This window comes from Tamandua tetradactyla, chromosome 5, assembly GCF_023851605.1.
Source record: "Tamandua tetradactyla isolate mTamTet1 chromosome 5, mTamTet1.pri, whole genome shotgun sequence".
NCBI classification, from domain to species: Eukaryota; Metazoa; Chordata; class Mammalia; order Pilosa; family Myrmecophagidae; genus Tamandua; species Tamandua tetradactyla.
The window spans coordinates 104,832,036-104,852,026 of NC_135331.1; the positions used below are offsets into that span (position 1 = coordinate 104,832,036).

Here is a 19,991-nt window from a genome sequence, read left to right on the forward strand (position 1 = left end):
TATTTAACAAGTATAGTAGTGTTATTTGGAAGAAAATTTATTATTTTTGCATTTTGGAAACAAAAATTCCAGTAAGTTATTTAGAAATTGGGACTGGTGCTGTTTCAGGTGTACATGGAGTTTGAGGAAATAATAATTTAGTAAATCACTTATCTGACCGAGACTTTTACTGCTCTTCCTTCACTACATCATTCTCTGGGAGGCAATGAAGAACCAAGACTCAGAAGGTAGACCCACAGCGCTGGTCAGGAACAGGAGCAGATCAGGGGCCTGATGAAAAATAGAAGTTATGAGGACACGGATATGGGAGAGTAGGCCCAAAGCTCAATGAGGGATCAATGTATGCTCTGTATTGAAAAAGATTAGAACAAATGCAGCATAGTATTATTTTCAGTTTTCTTTATACTACAACAGCTTTGAAAACTTGGAAGAAAGTAAATTTTTAAAATATCCTATCAATCTAAATTTTGCTATAAGAAACGGTTAAAATCACAATATGTGATAGCAATTTGTATGATACAATTAGAGTATTTTGTAGCATTTTTTGGTTTTACATCAACAGAAAAAAATTCTGATTATGACAACATAATTAGCAGTTTTGTTGAAATTAAGACAAGAAAAATTAAATTGTATTAAATTAATGTATACTGTACAAATTATATGTGTGGCTTTATTTTATTACTCATCGAAACTCACTGGCTTATGAGTTGATCATAATGAGTTGATCAGTCACTGAACGACCAAGGATCACTGAGCTAGGCAAATAATCAAAATCTTGGCAAAGGCTCAGTACCAATAAGGTCACCAGAACTAAGGGAGCAGAGGGCCAGGCAAACAGATCCTCAGCACCTACCACAAGGGAGGCCCTCTGTCACCTGAGAAGCTTAACACAATTTAGCAGCTTTTACTTCCTTACCCAATTCCATAGGCAAGTGGCCCAGAAGCAAGCAAAGGAAGGCTGCTGACACCAAAGAAAAGAGAAGCACCAATTCTTCCAGGGTAATTGAAAAAAGAGTTAGTAGAGAGGAAAGTAAATAGTATTAGAAGCTGAGTGGCACGAAGAAGTACCTTAGAAACACCTCCGGCACACTGAGGGATGAAAGAGAGAAGTAATGGAAGTATGTGCATGAGGACAAAAAATCAGCAGATTCTGAGCACAGCCCTCTCCTGTCTCTGAGGAGAATCTGTGTGGGCAATCAGCTGTTGGGCTCCTGGGAGTAAGAGGTAAAACCAGAGAACTGTGGAGGCCAGAGAAGGGCTTGAGAAAAGTTTTTTTTCAATGGAATGGGGAAAATTCTACTAATGGCCAAAAAAAGAATAGCTACCAAAAAAAAAAAAAAAAAAGAAGGTAAGGAGAGAGTAAAGGTAGATATTTCAGTTCAATAATGGGGAAGACATTTTGGGGAGAAATACTATGCCTACAGGCCTGCCCCTAACATCTCCAAACCTGGAGGAAGAAGCCACTGGACTTCAAGTACTCTACATCTCAACATCTAAAACTTATGAATCAAACTAACAGACTGTTAAGCAAACCTTGTTGCACCTATCTACCTTGACAAATACTTCCATGTTGACAAAATCAAAAGTACATGTTAATGGTTTCTAAATAACTGACATATCAGCAAATTATGAAAGGTGGCTTAGATTAATTATCATGGCCCAGTTCTGAGTGCTCTCTTGATAAGCCAGTGAGTTTCGATGTGTAATAAAATAAAGCCACACATATAATTTGTACAGTGTACATTAATTTAATACAATTTAATTTTTCTTGTCTTAATTTCAACAAAACTAATTATGTTCTCATAATCAGAATTTTTTTGTTGATGTAAAACCAAAAAATGCTACAAAATATTCTAATTGTATCATATAAATTGCTATCACATATTGTGATTTTAACCATTTCTTAAAGCAAAATTTAGATCAATAGGATATTTTAAAAATTTCCTTTCTTCCAAGTTTTCAAAGCTGTTGTAGTATAAAGAAAATTGAAAATAACACTATGCTGCATTTGTTCTAATCTTTTTCAATACAGAGAATATATTGATCTTTTATGATTAGAAAATAGTCTTTAAATAAATTTATTTTGGGATTATTTGTAAGTGAATCTTCTTTTTTATAATTGTGTACACATTTCTGTCTCCTTGTTCTAATCAATGTATTCTATTGGAATATCACCGTTTTTGTAGGTGACATGCAGTTTATTTTAATTTAGGTAAAACATTTTTCTTTAAAATTTTGTTTTAATATTTCAACCTTTTCTAAGTGAAATGGTCAAACTGTGTTTTTTGTACGATTTTGCTATCAAAATCTTACCAAATAAACAACAGTTCATTTCAAACAACTTGAGTAGTGCAAGTCCAAAATTAATTTAAATTTTTGCTGAAGATCACAGTTGCTCTTCATTTGAAGCAGTTCTGTTGTTTCACTTAAACTCTCCTATACATTTATCTTGCCTAATTAAACCTAATTGCTTTAACCGCATTCAGTTGGCACTGCCGTGGTGTGTCTAAAAATGGTTGCAGAGCCACTGTGCCAGTTTGAAAGGATTTATGCACCCTAGAAAAGCTATGCTTTAATCCTGAGCCAATATTATGGGAGCAACGTTTCTTTTAATCCCTATTCAGCACTATAGGTTGGAAACTTGATTAGGTTATCTACTGGGAGATGTGACCCACCCAATTGTGGGTGGTAACTTTTGATTAGATAGCTTCCAAGGAGTTGTGACTCCACCTATTTCATGTGGGTCTTGATTAGTTTATTGGAATCCTTTAAAAAAGGAAGCATTTTGGAGAGACCAGCCCAGCTTCAAGAATCAGAGAGCCCATGCCACCTGGAACCTTTGGAGATGAAGAAGGAATACATCCCCGGGGGAGCTTCATGAAAAAGAAGCCTGGAGCGAAAGCTAGGAGATGTTGCCATGTTGGCCATGTGCCTTTCCAGTTGAGAGAGAAACCCTGAACTTCATCAGCCTTATGGAATAAGGTATCTGTCCTTGGATGCCTTAGATTGGACATTTCTATATCCTTGCTTTAATTTGGACGTGTTTTTTGCGGCCTTAGAACTGTAAACTAGCAACTTATTAAACTCCCCCTTTAAAAAGCCATTCCATTTCTTGTATATTACGTTCCGGCAGCTAGCAAACACCTCCAGTGTTTATTCAGTTCTCCATCTTTGGGCAGATACAGAAATTATTATATACAATCTTTGAATTGTTCCTTAGAATGCCATTGTAATCACAAAGTGAAGCCTTGTCTTCTAGAAATTATTTCAAAATTAAAAGTTTAATTAAAAAAACACCAGTGAAACATTAATAAATTTTTACTTCCTTATTTTCTTCCTCTAGTAATTTTTAATAATTATTATGATAAATATAAATGGACAATGTAGTTTTTATCTCTGGTACCTAGTTGAATGGAGATATACATAAAATGTTTACATATTAGTCTTATTTTATTTCTCATTCAATAAATTCTCACTTTTTAAATTCTCCATCCTAGATAGTGATCACTGATTTCATTATATTTTTAATCTGTTTTACATGTTTGGCTATTTTAGCATCAAATTTTGGAATCATTTCTAGTTAACAGAAAATTTCCATTGTTTTCTGTAAACACCTGTGCTTTTATTGCCAACAAAACATCATTATACTTGCATAAATATTGAACACAATATTATTCTTTTAAGAATATTAACACAATATTCTATTTTAGTGTTTGAACACTACCATTTTTTTCCTCTTTATTTTGTCTTTTTTTTTGGTTCAATAATTGCTGTTTTTGTGTGTATGCACAAATGATCTTTCAAGTTCTTTTCATTGAGGGCCTAAGAGTTTCCAGCATCAATTATCTTCGATGTCCAAAACTGATCTTGAGAATGGGTTGTAAAACATGCAACAGTAGTGACACAATTCTTTGAGCTTTCTTTTTTTGTTTTTTGCACGGGAAGGTTCTGGGAATCAAACCAGGGTCTCCGGAATGGCAGGCGAGAACTCTGCCATTGAGCCACCCATTGCCCCCCTACAATTCTTTGAACTTAGAATGTAAAAACTCATTAGTTACTTAGAAGGCAGAGGTTTTATTTGTGTTATTAAAATGCCCACAAGCTTTCATGCAGAGACACCTACAAATTAGACACCTCTAATTGAGTGTGTTAGGATTCAGTCCAATATTTATATCCATAAATAAATGTATTTGGGGACAAAAACCATTTTGTCATACCATTTGAATTATCAAGAAGAACTAGGGCAAAAATTATGGTTTCTCAGTGATGGATCTATTCATTTGCAAAAATCAAATGCTGATTTTCTAAAATATTTTGCCTGAGATGCTTGAATTTTAGCCTACCCCAAATGTATTAATGAAGCCACCTTCTCCAGACTTAGCTTTTTTGCTAAAAGCATGTTCATTCCTCCAGTCCCTTGGGTTGGACACCTAGTGCAGACCTTGATTTATTCCTCTGCTTCATCTCAAGATGAATGTCAGTTGCTAAGTTCCCTACCAGAGACTCCCTCCCTCTTTGAATCTCCAGTCTTCCCTGGGGAGAATATTCTTCTTATTTTGCTGCTGTCTGATGACTTCTATCCTCCTTATTAGACTGTGGCTTCTTGAGGTCAAGGCCTTGGTCTCTCTGTCCTTTGTCTCTCCTGTGTCCTTCACATGATGCCGTGTACACAGTCAGGATCACTGCAAGTGTGCTGAATTACATTAAACAGGGAGTGATAGAAGCCCCCTCTTTTAAGTGAGCCCATTTAACATCCATCCACATTGAAATGTTCTTTTGTCTTCTTCAAGAAACTTGTGGCTCTGGTGGAACTTAGCCTGTGGAATCGTAGTCAACCTGTCTTTTCTGCTCCCCATTATGTGGGTAGTGGTCCAAATTCTGGAGCTGTGGACAAACTCCTTCTAGTCTAATGTATCAGGGTAGTTGTAAGGATTAGGAAGGATCAGACAGTAGAAATGACTTAGGGTGGTCTTTCTTTCAGTATTACAGAAGGGGGGGAAAGAAACTGACTTAATTATTATAGACTGCCCCTAGAAGAGTTCCTATATCCTCCATATCTGAGGATATTGGTAAGATCATAGTAATACTGTATAATTCTATCTCATTTAACAGCTCCCATAATATTGGGGAATATATTTATTTTCAAAACCTCTGTTCTGAAAATCTCAAACAGAACTACAATATCAAATCAGTGAACACTCTCTAAGCATGTTTATTCCTTCTTGTTTAAATTAGAATTTTCTAAAATATTTTGACTACCCACTGTGTTTATTTTCATGTTGATGGACATTCTGTCCTCTAGAAGGAGAAAGAAAAGAACAAAACTTGAGCCTGGGAAAAGTGGAAGTAATTCCTTTTCCTAAAGCTAATCTTCTTGCAAAGTCATAAATATGACATGTCGTTAATTGAAGGAGAATTAATTTGCCCATCATAAATATCATTCTGATTTCACCAGAGTAGGTATCTTCTTTAATGACCCTGCTTGCCCCCTAAAGTAAAGACATTTCCAGATAAGATGAAGGCCTCCTGAGGAAATTGAGCAGTTCCTGACTCAAAAAAACAAACATCTGAGATTTACCAGAGCAATTCATAATGAAAACAGAGTGTGCATTTATTTTAGAACTTTGTTCCTATTCCTCTGAAACATTTCGGCAAATGTTTACCTCACCCATCAGGGTTATCAGGTTATCACCAACACAAAATTGATTTTTCATCTACCTCTTGGTCTCAGAAATGGTAAGTTAGAAAAGAGTAGATTAAAAGGTACATTTGAATTTGTAGCAATTTGAAATAGAAAGACTCTCTTTTTTTACACTAAATCATTATTTTGGGGGAGAGAGGACTTTCCAACAGCATGGTATTTAACTTTAAATATTCAGTGAGAACTCTCAGGGACCTGCAGTCAATTACCACCTTGCACGATTTACACCCGACTTTATTACACAAAGTGCTGACATAATACAAAATATTTGCAGAAACAACACACCTGTAATGAGCAATGGAGCAGAGTAAGGGCATTCCAACCTTGAGTAGTTCTTCAATCGCTGACCACTTCTCACAGATTTAAGACTCAGTCTATGCACAATTCTGAAGTAGGTGGAGATTGTCTTTGTGACTTGTCTCCCATTTTGGCTCCTTTTCTATCTCAAGTGGGTCTTGTCATCTCTTTTCAGGCGCCCCGCTACTCTCTCTCCTACCAAAGCTCACCCTCATGAAGGGATCGTAAACATTTTTTTTTAAATGTCACCTTTTCCTAAGACATTTGCTGTCAGGCCTCAGCAATAATTGTACAACAAAAAGTAGAGCTGTTTTTTCCCCCTGACCTGTTAAATGGACTTCAGGGCTCAGGAGATGGTGTGTAGGGGGGAGGAGGAAAGGGAGAGGTATGTTTTTGTCAAGCATCCTCTTGCCTAGAAGTCTTGCGGCCATTGAATTCTCTGCCAGCCCATCACCAGAAAGAGATCAAGAGACATGTTAAGTGTCATTCTGAAAATGGTGCCATACTTTCTTTTTCTCCACCAGTTGTATTGGAGAAAGCTTTAAAGTAAATGGCAAGATCGAGGTTAGGGATTATCTACCAATTTTTAGCTTCCAATAGTGAGTCTCAGTTTCAGGGTTTAACTATTGGTTCTGCTTTTCAACCAGCTGTAAGGATCTTAGGCAGGACATTTCACCCCTCTGGGCCTCAAATTGCTTGTTGTGAATGAAAATATTGGACTACATGGTCCCCAAGATCCCTTCCTGCCCTCAAAATTGATAATTCTGTTATTATTACACAATTGCTGTTTTTTACATGGGGTAAAAGCACAAAGCAACTTTATTTTTGTCTTCAACTATCTCCTTAAATTTATTCGGTGGGAATATTTTTCCCTTTTCTACTAAATAAAAATGTGGGCTTCAGTTGGCACACTTCTTAGGGAATAGAAAGTTCTCTTGTCACCCTCACTGTTAAATGCAGACTGAACTCAACCATTAATAATGTCCAGTCCTGTGTAGGAATCCAAATTGCAAAGTCGATTTAAAGAGAATGGCTCCCATTCCCTGTCTTGGGCCCCTAAGAGTGGGAAACTGCATACTTCAGGAATTGGGTGCGGTCCTTTCTTCCACTGTATTGCTCACTTTGGGGTGGGAGGGGCGGTGGTAGCAGTTGTTGTTTTCAGTAGGGAGAGATAATAGTGGTAAAGAGCGCAGGAAGATTCTCTTGGTGTTTAAAGCTGATTTTCGTACCACAGGTCTGTTTTGTTTCTTCAGAGATATGCCCTCCTCTCCCATCTCACCTACCACTGACAGTCTCTCCAGGGCCACTCCCTTCTCCTGGGTGAGTGCATCTTCACTCTGGTTGGGCACTAGCTCTTTCAGCATACTCTTAAGAATACAGCAGCCTCCCCTCATTATTTTTCTGCTAAATTCCCATCATCCCTGCTTCATTTTGCTAAAGCTGCCAGGTTACAATATATCAGAAATGGGTTGGCTTTTACAATGAGGATTTATTAGTTTATAAATTTACAAGTTCAAAGGCCATGGAAATGTCCCAATTAAGGTATCTACAGGACGATACTTTCTCTGAGGAAAGACTGCTGGCACCCAGAGTTCCCCTGTTGGATAGCAAGGCACATGGTTGGCGTCTGATAGTCCTTCACTCTGGGACCTCTTTGGTCTGGGTCTCTTTGCTTTCAGCTCCTGGTTCTAGTGGCCTCCTCTCTGAGCTTCTGTGGGCCCTCTCTTAACATCTCTGGGGCTTTTCTCTCTCTGAGCTCTCTTGGCTTTTTCTGCCTTTTTCCCCTCATACAGGACTTCCATAAAGGAATAAGACATGCCTTGAATTGAGTAGGTCACATCTCAATTGAAACTAATCAAAAGGTCCCACCCACAATAGGTCTGCACCCAGAGGAATGGATTAAAAGAACACACGGCCTTTTCTGGGGGTACATAACAGCTTCAAATCAGCATAGCCCCTCACGGTTGTGCTCTTGAAAGAACTTAGGATAACTTTATACTGGCTTTCCCATATATAGTCTATATCTGCTCCAGGAGAGATATTCAACCATCCTTTCTCTGACAAACTTTGAAATCCTAGGAGGATCAAATAGCCACCTCTCTATCAGCAGCCAGACAATCTTTTGCCATTTAGATATCTCAGCTTAGAAGTGGGACACCAATCGCCATGTCCCTCTTAAGGAACACATCTTAAGACCTCCAGAGGTACTATTGATGCCACTCTTGAGTCAAAGAGAGAAAAGACTCTTACCCTCCCTCCCTTGAAGGGCTAGTGGTGTGGGGCTCACATCCCAGCTATCTCTAAATAAATCCATGTAATTCATTGAGTGCCTAATATATAACAGGCCCAAACAATCTAGGGACTGAGGAATACAACAAAAATCCTTTGTCCTCATGTTGCTTCTGTTCTAGCAAAGGGAGACAGAAAAACATATATGTAAGTTAAGCATATACTATGTTTGATAGTGATAAGTGCGATAGAGAGGAATTAAACAGGGAAGGGCAACAGGGAGTAGAGAAGGCTGGGACTGGCTCACCACCCAGATTGTCCCAGGGAAGGTGGAGTTGTGGGTCAAGGATGTTTTAAACATCCTGTGATTTTTGGAGTGATTGACAGAGACAAGAATAGATGGCTTAATGAGATAAATTCCTAAAATATCCAAGCAGATGGCAGAGGTGAGGTTGTGACTAAGAATGGGAAGGAAGAGTTGGGAGTCTTGTCAGGAGTGCCCACAGTTCAGGAGACCCATGTCCACTCTTGGTAATGATGGTTGGGGTGACAAAGAGAGTTGGTCTCATCCAGGTATAAGAGGGCCTTGTCACGTATTGCGGACCTCCTCAAGTATATCTGACATGTCTAGTGGTTTCCAGGACAAGCTGTTGCAGGGAAAGAGAGTGTTGTATATCTGCAAGAGCTGATGTTCAAAAAATAGGAAAACCAAAATTGTTTTTAAAAGGCTGACATTGCTAATAAATTGAGTTCTTCCAAGGGAGGTTAAAAAAAGATAATACAGTAAACACTTAAAGAGAACTAGGTCCCCATTTTAGGACTAGCTATGTGCCTTGGAAAACATGAGGGTTATATTTACTTTCTGAAAGATGGATCCAGGGGCTTTTATTCCAGTAGAAATGTTGGCAATGTTTGAAAGCATTTGATTACCTGGTTTGATAGATGTAGAAAATGGAAAATACACAGGAAATCGGAACATGGAGAAATCATTTAAAAACAGAAGATGGTATGACATGATGATGGCAAGCAACCTTCAGGGGCAGAATAAACTAGAATCATAATAAAGTAAGATCATGGGAAATACATGGACAAAGTATGGTGGCAGCAGGTGAAGTGCAAAGATTTTCAAATTTAGGCTTGATAATCATCTATTGGTGCTCCTAAAGGCATTTCATTGAAAATCAAATTTCTCTCCTAAACTAAACTCTGAATATATAACATCAGGATAAATCAATTATGCAAGAACAAAAATTATCTATTGTACTCAATCTGCGAAGACATGTCAGGCCTGGGGTCCTGAATTTAGAAAATTTTTTTCTATCTGAGAAGAATGCAAAATTCCCAGATGATAGACTGATTTGTGTCACTTACTGTCCATATGACCTCAGACAAGTTTTTCATCCTCTCTGTGCCTCAGTTTCTTCATCTTTAAAGTGGGGGTAAGCATATATACCTCTCTTATGGGGTTTTTGTGAGAAATAAATGAGTTAATATATGTAGACTGTTTTTACCAGTGCCTGGCACACAGTAGATGCTCAGTACTTTTAACTATGGCCGTTATACTTTTTTACATTTTTAGTAGACCTAGAGACATAATTCTAAGCTTTTATGGAACACACTAAGAACAGATTTCCTGCAGCTAAAATAGCATATTTTTTTACAACGTGGAAGAATCATGCTCCATGGGTATTTTTAGTTATCATTATTGCACTTATAATAGTTGTATTGTGCCCCAGACACCGTGATAAACGCATCACATGTATTGCATTATCTTGATTAATGCTCGTAACTACTTTTCAAGATAGGTATGAATATTTACGTTTTTCAGATGAGAAAATTGAGACTTGAAGAGTTTAAATACTTGCCCCAAGCCACCCAGTTAGTGAGTGATGGAGCTGATATGGCCACTCCCATGCAGATTGGGAACCACAAGACTATCTTACTTTCTGGTAAATGCAATCTTATTCTGCACGTAACACTTGGATTTCTATCATTTCTTTAATCTTTTGAATTAGTCAGAACACTAGAGACAACTGAGCATGAAACCCAGAAAGGGGATACACAGTCCTCTGAGACAGAGAAAGTAGCTGGGAGACTCACGTGACCGAGAACGCATTCTATGTCTCCCTTGTTACTTAAGGGGGCTGGGGTGAGTACTTTAAACTTGACCTGGACTCCACATACCGCCACATATGCTCAATGATACACACACACACACATAAACACACTGCCCCACAACTTCAGTAAAATTGTGTCAATTGTATTTTGGAAAACCACTAACATAATGGGGTGCATGTAGGCTAGATAAGGCCACCAAAGATACCCACATCCTAATCCCTGGAACTGGTGAATGTTACTTTATAAGGGACTTTGAGGATGTGATTAAGTTAAAACTCTTGAATATGGAGAGATTATCCTGGATTATTCAGGTGGGTCCTAAATGTAATCACAAATATTCTGATAAAAGGGAATTAGAGAGATTTGGCACAGAAGAAGGTAATTTGGGAACTGAAGGAGGCTACACTGCTGGCTTTGAAGATGAGAGGGAGTTGCCATGAGCTAAAGAATGCAGTTATAGAAAGTGGAAAAAGCAAGGAAACCAATTCTTCCCTAGAGCCTCTGGAGGGAGCATAGCTCTGCCTGCTGACTCCTTGATTTCAACCAAGTGAGACTGATTTCAGACTTCTGACCTCCAGGACTATAAGAGAATAAATCTATGCTGTTATAATACAGCAAGTTTATGGTACTTTTTTTTTTTTTTTACAGCCGCAGCAGAAAACAAATACAGGGTGTGAAAAAGTTCATCATGTACAGGAAATGAAGATGTGATGTGGAGTCAGAATTCAGGTAAAGCTAAAAGGCAGGGCCAGAAATGATGAAGAGAATGGAAAGCATCCACTCCTAAGAATCCTCAGAGATATGTGGAAAGACACTGGATTCCCAGTATATGTATGTTGATTAACTAACATGATTGAATTAAATATTAAACGGCAATAGAAGCTTGAAAGCAGAAAGACTCAAGGGTATCCAAGCAGCTGATATCTGGGTTACAGACTAAGCTGAAATCCTCCCCAGCTGGGAAGTCTCTTGTGTCCTATGGTGATGTGACTGACCCTTCATCTAGACCTCTATCCCTAGATGTATTAAAAATGTATGTGTAATCACCACCAAATGAAAAGGGACACCCCTCTCCGGGAAATGGACTTTAATTGTTTCCATCACAATGAAAGGGAAGTTTTAGGGCCATTTCTAATCACTGAAATGGGCTTGCTTAAGCAATGGGAATTTATTAGCTAAGAGAAAACCCAAACCAAATCAAGCCAATGCTTTCTTCCTGAAGACTGGCATCAGGGGTTAGCTGGATGCCTGTTGTTTTAGTTTGTTAAAGTTGCCACAATGCAATATACCAGAAATGGAACAGCTTTTAAGAAAGGAATTTATTAAGTTGCAAATTTACTGTTCTAAGGCTGTGAATATGTCCAAACTATGGCACCAACAGGAGGTTACCTTCACTCAAGAAAGGCTGTATCATCTGGACCACCTCTGTCAGCTGGGAAGGCACAAGGTGACGTCTGCTAACTTTCTCTCCTCATTTCATAATGCTCCCCAGGGGTGTTTTCCTTCTGTATCTCCAGAAGATCTCTGGCTCTGTGTGCTCTGTTAGCACTTTCCAAAAAGGTTCCCTCTTAAAGGACTCCAGTATACAACCCCAACTGAATGGGTGCAGACAACATCCCCATGGAATCTACCTAATCGAAAGGTTACCACAAACAGGAGGTGCAAGAGTAGTTCAGTGGTAGAATTCTCACCTGCCCTGCAAGAGGTCCAGGTTCAATTCCTGGCCCGTTTAGCAACCAGAAGCCAAATTCAACAGAACACACAAGAGAAAGGAGAGGCCAGAAGAGGTTGTTTTATGCCTTACCATGTGATAAACTAAGCATCAAGGATCAAGGTTGTACTCATTGGAAACTGTCATGTACCCTAGGAAAGCCTTGTTGTTTAATCCTCATTAAATATTGTTGGATGGGGTCTTTTTTACAGTTTCCATGGAGATGTGACCCACCCAATTGTGGATGGTAACCTTCTTTCTTTTTATTTTTTGTGTGCTGTATGGTTGGCATCACAGTTCATTCATTTTCTATGAATCATGTTATTGCAACACCGTTTGTTGATTTTTTTTTCTTTTTTTGGACCTGCTTCTTCTGTGCCTTTCCCCCCCTCTATCTGAAATTTCATTATGCTTATAAAGGACTCTGGTAACAGGATTAAAGCCTCTCCTGATTGTGGTGGACCACGCCTTAACTGAAGCAACTTCATCAAAAATTCTTACTTACAGTGGAATGGATTAGATTTAAGAGCATGTTTTTCTGGGGCACATACAGCTCCAAACCACCACAGTCACCTCTGAACCCCCAAAGACATATTTTTTATACATACAGAATGCATGCATTCCAATGTAACATCTTCTGTCATTTCATTAACAATGATAAGTACAGAGTCTCATCAAGATCAGTTATGGGTATGGTCTGTCCTGGGGCACAATTCCTCTCTGTCTGTGTACCTGTGAAATCTACAAAACAAGTTATCTGCTTCCAATATAAAATGGAGGGACAGGCCTAGGGTAAATATTCCCATTCCAAGAAATTGGAAAGGAAACAGGAATCATGGGTCTCAAACATTTGGAAATGCAGAAGGACAACTCTATTAGATTTTAGGTTCTGAGAGTTATCTAGGAACTAATCTTTGTCCTCTGGGCCCGATGAAGCAGCAGCCCCACCCCTTCCAAACTTTTGTCCAGTGGCTATGCTCTCCCTAAGCATCAAGATGGTAGCCAGGATCTCCACAAAAGCCAGGACATAGGCCCCATTCTCTCCAAGCATTGTGATGACAGTACTCTTCCTGAACAGGGTAAAGGGCCCACACACTCAAGCACTAGGACGGATGACCTGCCCCTCCAAACACTTGGCTTTTCCACACACTTGGCCAAAAGAGATCTCTTCATTCCAGATCTCATTGTCCTTAGACAATGACCCTGATATTATTCTTCCTTCAGTTTGTTACTACTCTATTCCTTTCGGTCCAGGCTGGCATAGGCTGTGCTCAGATCTCACAAAATCTTGTCAGCTCTGCATATAGATCCTAGGGGTCCAAACTATTAGATAAAAGGGCTTTCTACAGATCTTTCCTGAATAAATCAGGTTTGGAAATGCTGACTTCTACGTTCAGTTAAACCCTCACATGAAGCACTGTTCTCTGGTGTTTTGCTTTGTTAATATTGTGGAATGCAATATGCCAGAAATGGAATGGCTTTCAAAAAGGGAATTTATTAAGTTACAAGTTTACAGTTCTACGGCTATAAAAATGTCGAAACTAAGGCATCCAGGGTGGGCCATGTTGGCTCAGCAGGCAAACTTCTTGCCTGCCATGCAGGAAACCTGGGTTCAATTCCTGGTGCTTGCCCATGCAAAAATAAAGAAATAAATAAAAACAAAAAACCACTAAGGCATCCAGAGAGAGATAACCTGACTCAAGAAAGGCAAATCTGGAAAGGCATGTGGATGGTATCTGCTGGTCCTTTGGATTCTAGTTTCAAATAGTTTCCCTGGGGGCATTTTCTTTCTGCCTCTCCAAATGTCTCTGACTGTGTGGGCTCAGAAACCTTTTCTAAAATAGTTCCTTCTTAAGGGACTCCAGTAAGAGACCCACCTTGAATGGGTGGAGACACATCTTCATGGAAACCACCTAATCAAAGCTTCCACCCACAATTGGGTGGGTCACATCTCCATGGAAACCACTTAATCAAAAAGTCCCACCCAACAATATTGAATGAGGATTAAAGAACATGGCTTTTCTGGGGTAGACAACAATTTCAAACCAGCATATCTGGGAACTCATTTTCTGGAAGCTCAGAATTTTCTATGCCAAGTTCTGTTTTCTTTTTGTCCAGGAGTTCAATTCTCAGCCTATACCTTTCCTCTCTCATTTCATTAAGCTGCAAGGAAAAACCAGCCTGCTTTTCACATTTGCTTGGAAATCTTCTCAGCTAAATATCTAGTTTCATTGCTTTCAAGTTCTGCCTTCCATCTGACATTGGAACTCAATTTTATCAAGTTCTTTTCCACTTTAAAATAAGGATTGCTTTTCCTCCAGTTTCCAATAACACAGTCTCATCATTTCCTTCTAAAGCCTCATCAGAATTATCTTAAGCATCCATATGTCTACTAACAGTCCCTTCAAAGTAATTTAGACCTTTTCTATCAAGCTCCTAACAGTTCTTCTAGCCTCTATCCATTACCCAATTCCAAGACCATTTCCACATATTTGGTATTTGTAATAGCAGCATCCCACTCCCTTGGCACTAAAATCTGTTTAGTTTCCTTGGTTGTTCAAGCTAATACCATGAAATGGCTTGGGATGAACAATAGGAATTTGTTAGTTCATGGTTTTGAGGCTAAGAGAAAGTCCAAATCAAGGCATCATTAAAAGGATGCTTTCTTCCCCAAAACTAGCATTCTGGGAATGGCTACTAATGCTCCTTGGTCCCTGGCTTCTCTGTCACATGACAATGCTCATGATGGTCTCTCCTGACCTCTCTCTGCTTTTCCATGTTCCTGTTGACTTTCTGCTTCTGGTTGCTTCCCCTGTGGCTTTTTTTTTTTCTCCCTAAGACCTTCAATAATAGGTCGTATCCTGGGCCACACCCTGTTTGAAGTAACCTCATCAAAAGGTCCTGTTTACAAAGGTTCACACCCATAGGAATGGATTAACTTTAACAGCCTATTTTTCTGGGGTGCATAGCTCCAAACCATCACAGCAATCAAAATATTTTTATTAAAATTAAAGTTGATAAAATAATATAGTTGTTTCTTTATTATCACGTCACATATCAAAATTTGGAGGTGTGACTAATATTGCCACAATTTAGTAGTACTGATGAATGCAAATGATATTTTGAGATACCTTCAATGGCTAGTGTGAAATGAAATATCTTTAATTCCTGTTGGTGACAAAGTTACAGTTACCATTAGCACTACTGTATTTTGAAATGCTAAATTTCAGTTAGAGGTCGGTGAAAAGAAAGATATTAATTTTCCCATCCAAGGCCGTAATCCTCTAAAATTATCCAAAAGGTCTGTGAAACTGATGTTCAGAACTCCTAGACTAGAAGGAATAGAGGACAACCCTGTGTGTATCATTTAATTACGTGTGTGTTTGTGTCACATTGTTCAGCTAACCAATGATATATTTGCTGCTACTTTAATGTATATCTAATGCTTCAATGATGTTTTCTAATTGCCCACATTTAGTTTCCATGAACTACATCTGCTTTCCTGCCTCTGTTCAGATTCTGATTTTCTTATAGAATAACAGACTTTTTCCCTCCTTCCCATTACTTTAGCCCCAAACCAGACCCTGTAGCAATATTTAAAGTGGAAAAGTGAAAATAGTCCTTGGAAAGCCAGTTGTAGAGAGAAGACAGTTTCTCAGTAAGGATTCTTCTCTGCTTGTTTTTCTGTGATCTTGTGGGTATTAAATTCATCCCTTCTTTCAATGAACAACCTTACAGAATTTGTATTAGGACTAGGATTGTAGTACAACGAGAGGGAGGGGTAAGGAGTATGGGATGTGTGAGCTCTTTTATCTTTTTATTTCTTTTTTTGGAGTAATGCAGATGTTCTAAAAATGAATACATAACTATGTGATGATATTATAAGTCATTGATTAATGTGTGTGGATATTTCTCAATAAAGATATTGTTTTAAAAAGTTGTGGACTTGTGCTGGATGTGTAACTAAGTGGAAATACACGATGGGTGATGGACATAAAGGTTCACCTTGTTTATCAGTACATCTCCAGTATCTAGAACAGTGCCAGGACCATAGTAGGCCTTCAGCAGTTTTTCTTAAACGAATCTTAGAGTGTAGTTTTAGGGCTCAATTTAAGACCCAGCTCACATACACCCAAGCAGAGTCTTTTCAGAGACTTGTGGGGTAAATGCCATGCTTGTTTCCTGAACACATTGATCTCCTGTGTTGTTTGCTAAAAAATAAAAGAAAAAAAAAGCCCATTTCCCCATCAGAGTAAAGGTGAAAGAACTCAAGGAATGCTCTCTTCCCTTCAGAAGTGCATGTTTCTAAGCTGCTGTGCTCCCTTCCCAGGGCTAGAATAATGAAATGTTATTGTTCATTCCAAGGTTTATATGACAACCAATGTACAGTCCTTTATAAACAAACTACTTATTTATTTTGCCTGTCTCATCTGTGTACTCTGAGAATTGAGTATATGCACTAGAGTTGGTTGTGTACAGTGGCTTCAAATCTGGTCAAATCCTCAGATTTAGCTTTAACTAAATACAAAGGATCTCTCTCAAGATTTTTTTTTTTTTTTTTTTTTTTTAAAGGAAAGACAGAGAGAAGGAAGGAAGGATAGAAGGAAGGAAGGAAGGAAGAAAGGGAAACATCTTTTTAAACATTTTCTTGTTTTTATTGTATTCTGTTTCTCCGTTTTTGTTACATGGGCTGGGGCCGGGAATCGAACCGAGGTCCTCCGGCATAGCAGGCAAGCACTTTGCCCGCTGAGCCACCGCGGCCCGCCCTCTCAAGATTTTTAAGATATATTCAGGAGGAGGACATGCCCTAACTAACAGATTATGGAGTTAGTGGAGATGTTATTTCCTAAGATAAAAAGGAAGCCATGTTTTTTTTTCCTTATCCTAGAAATAAGGGCAACTGTGATTTGGCAGTTTTTGGGTAAAAAATGCATGTTCTTCTCATGGTTTATATCTAGCCCATCTTGACCTTATACTTCTGACAAGAAAAAATCAAGGAGGCTCTCCCCAGTTTGTACTGGTTTTTCCTTGTATAATCTCATAAGCCTTTCAGAAAAAAAGGTCAATGTCCAGTGGACAATAACCTTTAGTATCTGTACTTTGTCTTCCTTCTAGGAATATAAAACGCTTTGTGGAGTCCTTGCAAAGTGTTTGTAGTAACAGCAGGATCATAAATGATTTCTTGCCTTCTTGTCTTTTTGCTTTCCAAGATCCAATAAAGGATTATTTTTTTGTTGATTATGTTGTTGTATTTTTTACTTACTTACTTTTTGTTTCTTTCTCTCCTCTACCATCTCTCCTGGACATGGGCAGAGAATAAAAGTGGGGGATTTTCTAGAGATCTCTTTAGTGACCTGTGTTTTGCATGTCACCCCTGGATGAAGAAAGAATAAAAGTTATCTTCCCATTCAACAAACTACAACTTGGAAGCCCAGCGTCCTAAAGATTTATCTGTCATGCTCTAACGAAGTTATTCAACCTTCCTGAAATTCTTTTCTGTCCATAGATGGTGGGAATTAAGGTTGTGAGGCAAGGCGAGGACCTCTGAGGCCTTAAATGGATGCCCAGCCTGAAAAGGATTAGAAAGTCCCAGCCACAGAATCACCATGAACTTCATGGCCAGCATTTTAGCAGTTTAGCCATAACATTTCTTACTAGGGTCTAGCTAACAGGTGCAGGAAAACCATAACCAGGTAGAATAATGTGATGGATACCAGAAAGCCTCCTGGTAATCTTTTGCTCACCAGCTGTTATGGATTGACTTGTATCCCTCAGAAAGTTATGTCACATTTCTAACCCATAGACCTCAAAATGTGGCCTTATTTGGAATTAGGGCTCTTACAGATGGAATTAAGCACATAAAATGAGGTCATAATGGAGTAGGGTGGGCCCTTATCCAGTATTACTTGTGTCCATATAAGTGGAAATTCAGACAACAGAGAAAGAAAGACAGAGGCGAGACTACTATGGATGGCCAGCAGCTGCAGAAGGTAGAAGAGGCATGGAACAGACGACTCTCCACAATTGAAGCATGGCTCTGTCCACAACTTTCTTCAGATGTCTAGCCCCCAAGAACTGTGAGACTAGGAATTTCTGGTGTTTGAAGCCACCCGGTTTGCAGTACTTTGTTACAGCAGCCCTAGGAAATACAGGTGCTAGTATTTCAGTGATTATAGGGTCTTGAGTAGTTTTTGAAGCAGAAAGAACATGGGCTTTGGAGTGAAAGAGCACTGGGTTGGAATCTCACTTTTGTCCCTTTCTAGGTGAACTTGATCTCTGTTTCTTCCTCTACAGAACTTAGAGGGTAACTATACAGAGGATGAAGTGACACTCTGTAACGAATCTAGGACTGAGACTTACAATTGGGACATAGAGGATTTGTAGTAAAAGGCTTGTTTGGCCAAAAAAAATCTTGTATTTAACATGCTGTACATTGAGCGGACTCTTCCTGCACACCATGGCGATGATAAACATGAGCATGCAGCCCGTGGTGGAGCACAAGCGAGAAGTGTGCCTAAAGATGATGTGCCTAAAGAAAGTTTAGAACTTTCTGAGAAATTTCAGACCCATGTTCGGTGCAACCATGCAGGGAAAGGCAGTTTTTGTGTTGTTGTTGTTTTAGCATTAATATAACTCAAAAGCTCTAAAGTTACAGGATCTGTTTCCTTCTGTATTTCATACCTGCCTCAGTTTTCAAAATACAATTCCAAATTTCTTTTAGGAATTTTTGAAATGAACATTGACTATCAGGTTACAGAATAGAGTACATACATGTATAAAGTGGGCTCTCATTTGTGTGTAAATGGATAAAGTTTTCAAAGAGATATTCTGAGCTTTTGACAGCGATTATTTCTCATGGTGGGAGGCTTGGGGAACTGAGAAGGGAAAAATATAACAAGGAAAGGAATTTTTACTTTCTATTTTATGTATATTTATATATGCGTAAAAGAATAAAGGTAATAATGACAGTAATTGCAGGTAACTTTATTGAGCACATTGCCATGTTCTAGAAATTTTCCTAAATACACTATTTCATTGAGTCCTCAAAACAACCTTGTGGACAAGTACTATTACTTTCTCAATTTTACAGTCAGGGAAACTGAGTCTTTGGAGAGACTAAATTACTTGCCTGAAGACACACGGTCAAGTGTAAGAGCTGTGCTGCAAACGTAAAGTCTAGATTCTATGGTGTTAGCCACTGTACTAAACTTCTTCAAATGAACAAATAAATAAAAGTAAAAATTCTTTTTTGGAAAACAGAGTCAATCTTGCTATCTCGTAGCGCACCTCCTATACAGCTCATGCTTATACTTGGAAGGCAAACTTTGGTTCATTTAAACACTCAATCATACGTATATTATGGTAATACACAATTACAATTATGTATTGAAATTCTCACCTGCTCTGTCAGAAGGAGGAGATTGTATCCACATTGGCGGAGAGGGTGGGGAGAAGAAAGAAAGAGAGGCCAGAGAAGACATCAGAAGCAGGAGGCTGGTCTTTCTTTTTTTTTTTTGAAATTAGCAACAACACATTTATATATAAATATGGAGAGTGAGCAGGTTGAGTTCAGCAGCACTAGGACGGGAGCTTCTTTGCAGATGTGGAAAGGCCATTCCGAAAGGACATCAGATAATCAATGTTCCCAAAGTGAGTTTTGCTTCTACCTTGCCAAGGTGCTGTGTCTTGGGCTGAAAGAAATGTCTCCTTGAGACCTGGATAGGTGATGGGAGTTCGCCAAGGCGAGGCTGCTTCCTCACTTGCCCATGCCAAGGTCAGCCGTTTCCACCAAAGCCAGCAGTGAAAGGGCCCCCTAGCATAGCTGTGCTGCTGTCTCCTCCCACCGACCCACCTGTAGTTTGGGCAGGTGTCCCCGAGGTCCCTTGGTGGACAGAGGGAACAGAAGGGCCCCCTAGCACAGCTGTCCTGCTGTGT

The 19,991-nt window shown here is 38.9% G+C and overlaps 1 long non-coding RNA gene across 1 annotated transcript; it reads right to left on the bottom strand.

Annotated features, from left to right (window-relative positions):
- Positions 1-79: 79 nt before the first annotated feature.
- LOC143684749 (uncharacterized) lies at positions 80-17,890 on the bottom strand. Its single transcript, XR_013176144.1, has 3 exons — positions 17,801-17,890; positions 17,324-17,430; positions 80-270 (listed from the first exon to the last, which is right to left on the bottom strand). It is a non-coding gene; the product is annotated as an uncharacterized LOC143684749 (long non-coding RNA).
- Positions 17,891-19,991: the final 2,101 nt, after the last annotated feature.